This window comes from Parasteatoda tepidariorum, chromosome 4, assembly GCF_982258835.1.
Source record: "Parasteatoda tepidariorum strain Cologne lab strain chromosome 4, Ptep-v5.0, whole genome shotgun sequence".
Lineage (NCBI taxonomy): Eukaryota > Metazoa > Arthropoda > Arachnida > Araneae > Theridiidae > Parasteatoda > Parasteatoda tepidariorum.
In genome coordinates, this window is record NC_141758.1 from 97,749,090 (window position 1) to 97,762,790 (window position 13,701).

Genomic DNA, 13,701 nt, shown 5'->3' on the forward strand with positions numbered 1-13,701 from the left:
ATTTTATAACCGTCATTGAACAGCAGAGTCAATTTTTGGGTTTACGACTACTAATGTTCGAATCCGTAGCCTTATAATTTTGAACCCAATCCAGAAGACAAGGGAATTCCTGGATGAAGTATCAGGTAGAAATTTGCCATCGTGGAGGACGTTTCGATGAAACTAACCCGCATTTGCGTTACATGGAGAAGAAGACCACTAAAACCTCCCACGGTCAGCCTGAGTGCAGGAGACTTTTTCTTTCCTTCCAGACGCGGATACGTACCTAGGTTAGTAAAACTCTTACCCGTATAATTCGCATCTGGCCAACCTCAACCCCGGGAACGTGCTTGATCAGTAGCAATTATTTAAAATGTCAAAAGAATGGAGGTTACAACTTTGTTCACAAATATACAGAAATATTCATTGAATATAGTTTGAACAAGAATTTTCTTTTTATAAGTATATAGCAAGGGGACTTTGAGCCATGATCCATCTGCCACTGAGAATATTTCACGTCAGCAATGTGGTCGGTGCAAACCGGATGCGGAATTCGTATCAACCAGCCGTAGCCGAGATCGAACCCGGTTCACCTCATTGGAAGGCAAACGCTCTATCCCCTGAGCCATCGCGGCTCCCCATCTTTTATTAGCAACTTCACGTCTTATATTTCTTCTCATTCACATTCATTTCTTGAAAATGATTGATTATTTTTGAGGGCCTAAAACAGGTCGACTCGTATTCCCATCTGTAAATTTTTGAAGCGAATGGATTTTTTTAATGAAGTTAAATGCTTTATTGTTGACGAAAACTGAGGGGAGAAATCAAATCAGAACAGAATACATTTAATTTTTGGGTGTGACATAAATGTTGTCTTAATTTTCACCTTTGACCACAGCCGTACCCAATGGCTACCGCGATTTTTTTCTTTTCCTCTATTTATGAAATTCTATTTTTTGCTGGAAACGTGCACATAAAGTTTGTCTAAAGTATGGACTCCCCTAGCTATTCATCTGGGCAGTGGTGGTGACTATGGTAATGAGGTATAACTATTTCAAGTAGGGGTGGGGGGTCACTGTTTAGGAGACGTTTCGGATCGGAGAACGAAAGGGAATATTTTTTCTTTAATTGTGTTAAAACTAGATTAAAGTTGTAGTTGTTGTAGTTAATTTACGTCACACTAGAGCTGCCCGTTGGGCTATTGGCGACGATCTGGGAAACACCCCTGAGGATGATCCAAAGACATGTCATCGCAATTTTGATCCTCTGCAGAGGGGATGGCACCCCCGCTTCGGTAGTCTGACGACCTGCCCGCAAGTCGAGCACTTTACTGTAGAAACGTTTTGCGTGGACCAATACCGCACACCCTTGGTACCTACGCAGACTGATCCAAGTGGTCACCTACCCGCACACTGACCGTAGCCAGTGCTGCTTGACTTCAGTGATCTGCTGGGAGCCGTGAAACTAGATTAAAGAGAAACTACCCTCCCTGAAATGCACCACTTTTGTTTCCATGGCAGCTGAAGGCCTCAGTTTTTGCGGCGGGGGGAGTTTGTACCGTAGACAAACTATATTTAACCGGTTATGTTTTCATCATTCAGGTGGTTCCATCATGACGAGGAGCGCCGATTAAACAAATTTTTCATTTTTAAACCAATGTTACTTAAAGTTTAGGGGAAGTGTTTCCTTCTCATTCTGTCGATCTTGAAGTGGTTAAAAGAAAAATCCAATAATCTGTTAGTTTTAATATTAATTAAACAAATATGGCTTGCATTTATGTCCAGTGACTTACATTTCCAAGCAATGTGTAATTTTATTAAATAATTAATACAAAGAATAAAAATGCTGATTAATAATACTTACAAACAAGGTTTTTTGCCACACTGATTTCCACAGCCTTCTTCAAACATTTCCGAATACCGATTATATTCTATACAAAAAATAAAATATACAGAATTTGTAGGCTAAATATGTAGTATATCTACCACTACAAAAATATAATTCCAAATCACTAGTATATAAGACGTGTTAACTAAATTTTACGTTGAGTTTCCCTTTTATAGATAAAAGTTGACATTGTCCATATCTACTCTCCCCATATTGGTGAACAAGACGCGATGTGAACACGCCTACCTTAGCAGAAACGCCCATTACGATTTGAACACGCCTCTTTTGATGGATGAGCCACATTGAACAGTTTACTGCGACATTATCCACCTTCTCGCACTGCTGCTACTCAGTCTCATTCACACACAACGTGCAACGTATACACTCGACGCAACACGGCAGCGACCACGGCCGTGAACTTAATACAGTTCTCATGATCAGCATTCAAAATGTACGGTGATCTTAATACAGCTCTCCCGGCTTCTCACAAAACAGCGATGAATCAACTAGCGGTATCAGTTCATTGAATTCAATCACATATATAACTCTGGTGGGAGAGTACTATACCATTACAAAAATGCAATTCCAATTCACTAATATATAGGACATGTTTATTCGATTCTATGATGGGGTACCTTTTCATAGATGAAGGTTGACATGGTCGATATTTACTTCCCCGACACTACTCTTTCACTCGGGAAAATAAGGCATTCATAAGAATAAAGAATTTCATAATAAAATGGAGTCACAAAATCCAGAATTATTTCGAATATACGTAATATACAAGGACAATAAAAAGGATTCTACATCATTTTACTTGTTCACGACCAATACACATTCTGGCAAAAGAAGTCTCCAGACAACCAATAGTGAGGACTTTGAGAGGCATGAATCATATTAATTATGATCTAAGACGCTCCATTTTCATCCTTCGGAATTTTCTGGGTGAGACTTTCCAAAAGTTTTTGATAGGAATTGACTTATATAATTCGCCTCTGTTCAAGTGAGGGCGGGCAGCGATGATGTTCGATTTAGCTGACTACGTAATCTGCGAGCTAATTCGATCAAAATGTGTTCTACGAGATTCTGAGAAAGTCTAGTGCTTCAAAACTCATTGTCTTAGAAACGTCCATGTCCCATTTTTGAGCGTAAGATTACCAACGTTCGACTCCATACCTTTTTAAATTTGAACCTAATCCAGAAGACAGGGGAACTCCTGAATCGAGTATTGGAAGAAATTTGCCTTTGTGGAGAACTTTTTGTTAGAGTTAACCCGCATTTGCGTTACACGGAGAGAAAAACCACGAAAACCTCCCACGGGTAATACGATGGTAAAGGAACTCGAACCCATGATCGGTCTACTTCTGACGATATTTTACGTCAGCACTGTAGTCAGTGCGAACCGGGTGTAGAATCCTTATTGACCAGCCATCACTGGGATTCGAACCTGGTGCATCTAATTGGTTGGTGAGCGCTCTATCCTCTGATCCTTCACGGTTCTTGAATATTAACTGTATTTTTATATTATATTTTATAGTGAGCCCAATTTTTGGGTTTACAACTAATACTGCTCAACTTCATTGGCTTGTAATTTTGAACCCAATCCAGAAGACAAGGAAACTCCTGGATCAAGTATTAGGAAAAATTTGTCTTCGTGGAGAACTTTTTCATGGAACTAACCCGCATTTATGCTGCATGGAGAGGAAGATCAAGAGAACCTCCCACGGTTAGCCTGACGTCAAGGAGACTCTAACCCCTGATCTGTTTACCACTGAGGATATTTCACGTCAGCATTGTGGTCGGTGCAAGCCAGAGGCGGAATTCGTATCGACCAACCATCGTTGAGATTCGAACCCGGATCACCTCATTGGAAGGTAAATGCTCTATCCCTCTAAGGCTCTTGAATACTAATTTCGTCAAACCAATACCTGCGCTGGTTTTGATATGTGAATGGATCAGTCGTCGTGCTAGTTATAAATGGGCTTTCCCAGAAATATCGCCATACTTTTTGGAAATGAACATTGTCCAGAATGTCCAAATACATGTCAGAGTTTATGTATCCCACCACAAGAAACTAAGCTAACCATGAGAAACTTCATGAGGTACTTTAACCAGGAGGTACTTTAGTGTTCAGCTATTTTAGCTAGATGGTGTACTTCTACCGAAGATGCTTAAAGTCACGGCCATGCACATCAGTGGCGTACGCAAGGGAGGGGTTTAGGGGTTTAAACACCCCCCTTTAGCTCGGACAAACTGGCAAAAATAAAAATTTTAGTAGAAATTATGCGAGCTATTATTTTGTAAGACTATATATTTTTATGTGCCTTATGCCTACTTTTTTTTCTCATGGTATTTCTCAGAATACAGAAAAAACATTTACTGTAATAGGGTTGTACTTTTCAAACCAAAATCACGTGATATATATATATATATATATATATATATATATATATATATATATATATATATATATATATATATATATATATATATATATATATATATATATATATATATATATATATATATATATATATATATATATATATATATCACGTGATTTTGGTTATATTGCTGTTATACTGTTATATTGCTGTTAATATATACTTGCTGTTCTTGGATCTTTAGGATGTCAAAAGGCAATTTTAAATTACTTTGAGAAAAAATCACGACCTTAAATTAGTGAGGTGACAGCATCTACTACCAATGTAAGTTTTTCTGTTGTAAAGAAATGTGATACTTCCGTTGAAGAAAACGTTTCTAGCATAACAAAATCTGATGAATGTGAAAGTGGCCCTCAAAGTGTTACTTTTCACCCATATGACATTGGACTTTTTTCAGAAGATATTACATTATGTTCTTAAACTTAAAAAATTAAATCAAAATTTAACTAAACAATGTTGGTTAAATGTTGTCAAAAAGTCAAAATTGTCCAGCTGTCTAAATTAGGGAAATAATAGTGCTTTATTACAGACTCGAATTTCTTTCAGTAGTTTCAGAAAATTATGAACACCCCCCTTGAAAAAATTCTGCGTACGCCCCTGATGCACATGGATACAAGCAGTTACTTCAGCACTGTATGGGATGGATGGCATTATGTGCGCAACGTACAGCATTAAAATCCCAAAAACTAATTAAAAACTGAGCAGGATATGAGTAATTAAGGTAGTTCTTTTATGCTGCGCATGCGCAAAATGTTTTTTATTTTTTTTGGTCTTAATTTTGTAATGAATTGTATTCGGCAGCTAATGAAAGAAACGTTTGAATTGAATATCTTAAAAAAGTTTCAATCAATTTTCAAAGTAAGGTTTTGTATTTTTTAAAATAAAGCTCGAAAAGATTAGCGATTTCACACAAATTTAATTTTGTTTCATAAAACAAAATTTAATAACTAATGATAATACCTTGCAATAATGTGTTGGTATAAGGAAATTAAACATGAGAAAGAAAACATACATTTGTGGGGACTAAAAACATACTTTAATTATTTTCATAACTTGTTTTTTTATTTTAATTTATTATTTTCTTTGCAGTTATCTGTCTGTTGATGTGTTAATTGAAAATTGTCAAAATTTCAATTCTCAAACACAGGGAAAAAATTTCTTGCACCTTTTAGAAACACATATTGGTGTCAAACCTCTATTAAAATTTAAATAAACTAACTAACCAGGAAGTGATCGAAATTTTGGTTGACGATAAATTCTATTTAGTGATAAAATAACAATGCATTTTTCTTGCAAAGTTTAAAAATAGAATAATGAATTACAGAAGAAAATTTTTAACAGCATTTAAAAAAAAAAAAATTTTTTTTTGTTAGTTTTAGTATCGATTATACTTAGGTTTTCTAATAATAAAGTAGGAGAACTACTGACCTGCGAAAATAAATCATAATGCAAATGTAAAATTATATGAAATATTCTATTTTGTATAAGCTTGAAGCTGCGGTACTATTCAAATTATTATTTCTGGAGTAACACCTAATAATGTGTAATACCTAACACCTAATAGCGCTATAAGTCGTGTTATGCATACGGAAAACTTCTAAAATTTCTATGTTGTATGGATAATACAATAATAAGTAGAATATTGTGTTAAAGAAATATTTTAACAGAAGTGTATGACAAGTCCCGTTATACATGCGGATAATATCTCAGTTGTATGGATAATACAATAATAAGTTGAATATTGTAATAAAGAATTATCTTAATCGAAGTGAATGAAAAGTCCCGTTATACATGCAGAAAACTTCTAATTACTTTGTATGGATAACGCAATAATAATTAGAATATTGTATTAATGAATTATTTTACTTTTGGTGACTTAAAAAAATAATGATTAGTAGTAATGAATGATTTAATTTTTTGAATTTTGTCTAGTTTTCGAACACTGAGTGACGCAAGCGCCACTTCAGTCGCCCTTAGCAGGAGCTTACCAGCATTACAAATTTGAAAAGTGAAGTAAGTTTTGTTACGACTTAGCATTGACTCAATTTGAAATTTCCTTTTTTTTTCAAGTAACTAAAAATTTCTTTGGTTAGAATTTCTCTCAGATAAACTGTTAAACATTTCTCGGAAAAAATGGTTAGATAAGAATTTATTTGTTACCTTATTGGAACAAAACACTTAAATAACCATATATAAAATGGTATTCAAAATATTAACTGCGAGTAAAACAGTTTATTAACTAATTTCGCCTAATACGGTCAAGCAACCAGATTTTTCTACTTAGTTTCTTCTCAATTCCTAACTAAAAATTTATTTGGTTAGAATTTCTCTCAGATAAACTGTTAAACATTTCTCGGAAAAAATGGTTAGATAAGAATTTATTTGTTACCTTATTGGAACAAAACACTTAAATAACCATATATAAAATGGTATTCAAAATATTAACTGCGAGTAAAACAGTTTATTAACTAGTTTCGCCTAATACGGTCAAGCAACCAGATTTTTCTACTTAGTTTCTTCTCAATTCCTAACTAAAAATTTATTTGGTTAGAATTTCTCTCAGATAAACTGTTAAACATTTCTCGGAAAAAATGGTTAGATAAGAATTTATTTGTTACCTTATTGGAACAAAACACTTAAATAACCATATATAAAATGGTATTCAAAATATTAACTGCGAGTAAAACAGTTTATTAACTAGTTTCGCCTAATACGGTCAAGCAACCAGATTTTTCTACTTAGTTTCTTCTCAATTCCTAACTAAAAATTTATTTGGTTAGAATTTCTCTCAGATAAACTGTTAAACATTTCTCGGAAAAAATGGTTAGATAAGAATTTATTTGTTACCTTATTGGAACAAAACACTTAAATAACCATATATAAAATGGTATTCAAAATATTAACTGCGAGTAAAACAGTTTATTAACTAGTTTCGCCTAATACGGTCAAGCAACCAGATTTTTCTACTTAGTTTCTTCTCAATTCCTAACTAAAAATTTATTTGGTTAGAATTTCTCTCAGATAAACTGTTAAACATTTCTCGGAAAAAATGGTTAGATAAGAATTTATTTGTTACCTTATTGGAACAAAACACTTAAATAACCATATATAAAATGGTATTCAAAATATTAACTGCGAGTAAAAACAGTTTATTAACTAGTTTCAGCTAATACGGTCAAACAATCAGATTTTTTACTTAGTTTCTTCTCAATTCCCAGTTTATTATGCCGAGAGGACTAATTTGTCAATCGCATTACCGACAGAACTGAGGTTTGAGTCCCTGCGTTGGCACCACAACATTTCCTCTATTTTCTGCAATAAATGAAAAATTTCTCGTGTCCTACATTACTTTTTTTATGGGTTTTGAAACCATGCTATTCGTAAATTGGTAAAAAAATTATTTAGTTTTGTTCCTAAGGCTTTTTAACAATACTAGTTGTAAACGGTTTTAAGACAGTAAATGAAATGATATTCAAACTATTAACTACGAGTAAAACCGTTTATTAACTAGTTTCAGCTAATACGGTCAAACAACCAGATTTTTTACTTAGTTTCTTCTCAATTCCCAGTTTATTATGCCGAGAGGACTAATTTGTCAATCGCATTACCGACAGAACTGAGGTTTGAGTCCCAGCGTTGACACCACAACATTTCCTCTATTTTCTGCAATAAATGAAAAATTTCTCGTGTCCTACATTACTTTTTTATGGGTTTTGAAACCATGCTGTTCGTAAATTGGTAAAAAAATTATTTAGTCTTGTTCTTATGGCTTTTTAACAATACTAGTTGTAAACGGTTTCAAGACAGTAAAGGTAAAAAAATGTTTTTTACTCTAAACTTTACTGTTAATTAGAAGAACAGATAGCTGCCATTTTTTTTACATCAATTTTAGAATAAAAATTCTAAGAGTGTGAAGTATATTCTATAACAGCTCTATTTAGAAACCTGTTATGTTATAGTATATCATTTACTTATTCCTAACTAGTAAATCTTTCAAAAAGATGTAGCTTTAGTACATGTACCACATTTAAACAAACATGAAAGCAAAAATAAATAAATTACTCATACGTTCGCAAATTTTCTCCTTGTGAGGTAAGGGAAACTTAAGAGGAATGCAATAGTTGGCCAATTTTAATGCATCCAAAACGCACTTGAACACGCATTCCTGTAACATAAACAAAACAGACTTGCATTGTTATTTGTTTATGGCATTTGAAAGTATCTACAACAGTTTCTAGTTTCTTTTAACTTACGGCAAAAATAATTACAGTTCATGCCCAAATTATTACACGCACTATAAGACTTTATGTGAAATCTTAATTATCAGGTAATACTATTCCGCTTTATTGTTTTTACACGACTGAAACCGGTTTGAACTTAAATACACAAGTGGGCGACCTTTGTGCTAAAATACAAACTAAGGTAGACAACGTTAAAGAGCACAAAAATATTATTAAAAGCAGACAGCTGTTTCGGATGCTCAAAGGGCAACCTTCATCAGTGCAACAGAAAACAATAAGAGAACAGAGTAAATATATATAGAAAGATGACGTCACGAGAGGGTTTAGACCAACGGCTAATAGGAGGGAAGGGTGAATGGAAGACGACGAATAGGAAGCAAGGAACAAAAATATTTTTATATAATATGTTTTCTGTTGCACTGATGAAGGTTGCCCTTTGAGCATCCGAAACAGCTGTCTGCCTTTAATAATATTTTTGTGCTCTTTAACGTTGTCTACCTTAGTTCGGTTTGTACTTGTTTACGTTCGTGTATCAATTTGTAAAATTAGAGGATATATAATATAAATTCCACAATTGGATAAATTAGACGACATATTATATAAATATAGAATATTTATTATATCAGGTATTATATTAGTGTATCATAACAATTGCACCAAATTATTAGACACACTGGAGTGTTTTAATAAATGCATGTTTTGCACGAGTTTCTATGCATTACTCATATATTTAAACATACATGAAATGGGGTTTTATAGAGGAGATTTTTTATATACTTTTCATTTACATTTATTTTCAATGTATTGCATTACAATGTTAACCAATTGATACACTAACGTAATCAAGTGCAAACTAGTTTCAGCCGCATAAAAACAATAAAGCTGTATAGTATCACCTGATAATTAAGATTTTACATCGAATCTGACAGTGCGTCGAATAATTTAGCCGGTAACTATACCGGTAACTATAGCGATTGGTAACTATACCGGTAGCTATAGCGTTTGGTAACTATACCGGTAACTATAGCGTTTGGTAACTATACTGGTTTTAACTTAAATTTTTTTAAAGGCTAGTTATCATTTTTCAATGCTATTTATTATATTATAGTTAAAAGATTACAAAAGTTCAGACGGCAAAAATCAGTTTTAGTAAAATAAAAACAAAGTTTCTTCTGAATTAGTAATCCAGTCAAAGCAGTCGATGGGAAAAATACTCCAAAGTTGTAATAAAACAATACTTAACGAACGAAAAATATTCTAGCGCTTGAGTGAATTAGTGAAAAAACACGTTATATCCTATTTAGAAAATTATAGCTTATTGGTTTATGCGTGTCGTCTTCAGTTTGGGATTGGCTAGATAATATTTTGTATGTTTGGATCAATTTTGCAGTTTCGTTGAGTGGCGATAACATTTATTAATTTATACTCAGATACTGTGAATGATAATAAACTGTAAATTTCCGCTTATTTAATTGCAATAATGATTTTATATAATTTTTTTAACATAATTAGGCAAGGCAGAAAAAATTGGTCACATGCTCTCGTAAAGTGATTCTGGGAAAGTGCTTCTTTCGCCCGTCATGAGCATGTTAAGGACCTAGACATTTTTTTTCTATGTTATTGACTGCATTTAATATATTTACAAAACTCCAAAAGCTCAGGGAGAAAAATGTTCATTTCGGGGAGCCGATCAAAATTGAAGAACTTGATTGCAATATGTTCCAGAGCATGAAGGAAGTTTGCCAGCATGTTAGTTAACAACCAATAACGGATTCGAGTCAAGAAATGTGCAAATCAAGCAGTAGCTGGCTTTGTGAAAATTTACAGGAGTTGCATTTAAGTGCGGATAAAATTGTTTTAGAACATCTTTTAAATTCTTTTTCAAATTAGACTTTGTTTCGATGGCTTACAGATGACGAATTGAACACTCTCAGCACTGGAGAGCAGTCGGATTCATTGGAACAAACAGTTTGTTGCTCTTTACTTCGGCGTCCACCATTCCGTTATTTTACAATTATGGAAACAATTCCAAACCAACCCGAAAACCTGCAGCAAGTCTTCAAAATCGAGAGCAAAGGTTACGACTGTCACGGAAGATCGATATACCTATCGGCCAAAAGTCTCCGGACAGCCAGTGGTATGAACTTGAGGCACATATTAAAAGAATGTTGATCCCCTTTTTGCATCGATGACATCTTGCACACTTCTGGAAAGACTTTCCACCAGTTTTTGATGGGAGTTGACTTCCGCCACAGCTGATGTGAGTGCCTGCAGTGAGGAGGGTCAATTTTACTGGCTACGTAATCTGTGTTCTAGCTCTATAAGATTTAGATTGGGACTCTGAGAAGGCCAGTTCAGTTTTTGAGCACGCATTTCGTCAAACTACGTCTGTGCTAGACTTTATGTGTGAATGGAACAGTTATCCTGCTGGAAGAAAAATGGTCCGAAATATTTGCATAGAGTTGGGAGTGCAGCATTGTCCAGAGTGCCCACATACATCCCAGAGTTCTGTTTCCAACCACAGGAACTAACTGACCCTGGCCAAAACACCAGAAGCACCCCCACACTATTATGTTTCCACTACCATAACAACCGAGTGTCTGGATACTAATGGCCTGATAGTGTATTACTGCTGTGGCCAAGTGGAATCGTAGAGCGACCTACGCAAGTGTGACTTCTATGGCTACAGCAGTCATTGATAAGACGATATCTTCCACTGACTGTGCACTATGGTTGCAGAAAGAAACTGTTAATTTTTCATGTGCCCATAGGATATTAGATTGAACAGATTATTAAGTAAGTCGTCCCGCAGTGGACTGATCGTTAAGACACGGTTCCCAGCAGATCACCATCACTGGCTACGGTCAGTGTGCGGGTGGGTGACCACTTGGATCAGTCTGCGTAGGGACCGAGGGTGCGCGGTATCGGTTCTCGTTAAACTGTGCTACCGTAAAGTGCTCGACTTCGCGCGCAGGTCGTCGGGCTACCGAAGCGGGGGTGCCATCCCCTCCGCAGAGGATCAAAATTGTGATGGCATGTCTTCGGATCATTCTCCGGGATGTTTCCCAGACCGTCGCCAATAGCCCATTGTGCAGTTCTAGTGCGACGTAAAGTAACAACAACAACAACAATTAAGTGAGTCATGGTAAATGCGTTTGGAAGCCGTCAGACAAGCGAAAGTTTACTAACAATTTGTACAAGAGACGGTAGTTTGTTACTGCGTCGCATGATGCTGGACATTCCATTGAAAAAGTAGTAAACTGTGATAAATGGCTTGTATGTTTTTAGTTTCAAAATAGAGATAATTATATTTACATAAGGAGATTTGCATAAATCGTGCAATAATTCTGTAATATTTCTGTACTATTTGATTTCTATACGCTTCGGTTTTGTTAAACCTAGTCTGAATTCAAATTAATAACTATCTGAATAGGTAGTAAACTGTGATAAATGGTTTGCATGTTTTTGGTTGTAAAATAAAGATAATTATATTTACATAAGCTGATTTGAATAAATCGTTCAATAATTCGATACTATTTGATTTCTATCCGCTTCGGTATTGTTAAAAATAGTTTGAATTCAAATTAATATAATATCTGAAAAAGTAGTAAACTGTGATAAATGGCTTGCATGTTTTTAGTTGTAAAATAAAGTTAATTATATTTACATAAGGAGATTTGCATCAATTGCTCAATAATTCGATACTATTTGATTTCTATCCCCATCGGTTTTGTTAAACCTAGTTTGGATTCATAATAATATACAATCTGCGCTGAAGTTTACAAAGAGATAGCTTATTGAGCATTTATGCACGCTTTAAAGAGCATAGTTTCATTTCAACTCTAATAAATGGGACCAGATGTACGTATTTGATAAACAAACTAATTTTATTAAAAAATATTGTATACATAGATCCAAAATGAATGATTCTTACTTTATATTGTATCGTAAAATTAAAGTTACAGACACTTATGTGTACCATACTTTCACTGATACTTATGTGTCAAAAAACGCATGATACACTTAAGTGTCAGTAAAAATAGTATACTGACACTTATGAATGATTCTTTCTTTATATTGCATCGTAAAATTATTTTTACTGACACTTATGTGTATTAACTTTACTGACACTTATGCGTTTAACTGTAATTATAAATTTTAGGGGTACTGAATAACAAAAGTGATGGAGACTACTTTACACCAATTATTCATGGTGTAGTTGTCGAAAGCCATTGAGGTAATTTGGTGCGATTGTTCTTCTTTTCCAGTGACGCCATCTATGGCCAAGAATTCAACTTCTGATCCACTCATATGTCACACCCGTTTACAAGGCGGAGAACGACCAAAACCAAAGAACGATCAATCTCCAATTCAGTAGACCCGCAGGTATTGATTTGTTAAAGGATTATGAAAGACTTACGTGCAGATTTAACGTGCACCAGTCTCATTTACTATAAGGGGAGTCCTCAACCGGATGGATTCGAACTCCCGTTCTCATGAACGTGAGTCCAGCATCCTGCCAACCAGGCTGTACCGGCCCTCTTAGTGAAGTGAAACATCTAAATCCAACAGTTATGTATAGCGTTTCATTACACCACTTTGGAGTAAGGAAGTTATCACCATTTATGTTGTTGAGATACACTAAAACTTTTTATAGGGTACATTTATCTCCGAACTTGGAAAGGAAAAACAGGTTACATAGTTAACCAAATTTCTAAAACTTGTTTCCATTTTCAAAAGTAGAAAAAAAGTCTTATAAATATATTATTTAAAAATTAGGGTTTAAAAATAATGTACCTGAAAATCAAGAGGACCAGTTCCATTTCTATGCATCCATGAAGATAAATAGTCCGTGCAATTTGTGTCATAGGGAGATGGTAACAGGCTGGTTTGAATCTTCGGGGAAAAAAATATTAGGAAAAATTTGCATGCAACAGTCAAAAATATTTTGTTAAAAATAATACTCGATCTAACACTAGCTCTGTTTCTAATGGCCAAGTGGGAATAGTAGTTATCGACAATGTCAACTTACATCTATGTAAAGGTACCTCAACATTGAATCGAGTTAACGTCTTATATACTAGTGAATTTTGGGATTATATTTTTGTTGTAGTAGACACACTACAGTACTCCTCCACCAGAATTATAGC

General features: G+C 34.5%; 1 long non-coding RNA gene across 1 annotated transcript; it reads right to left on the reverse strand.

Annotated features, from left to right (window-relative positions):
• Positions 1-1,838: 1,838 nt before the first annotated feature.
• On the reverse strand, positions 1,839-13,443 carry LOC139425904 (uncharacterized). The gene is made up of 3 exons (XR_011636997.2): positions 13,349-13,443; positions 8,379-8,475; positions 1,839-1,909 (listed from the first exon to the last, which is right to left on the reverse strand). It is a non-coding gene; the product is annotated as an uncharacterized LOC139425904 (long non-coding RNA).
• Positions 13,444-13,701: the final 258 nt, after the last annotated feature.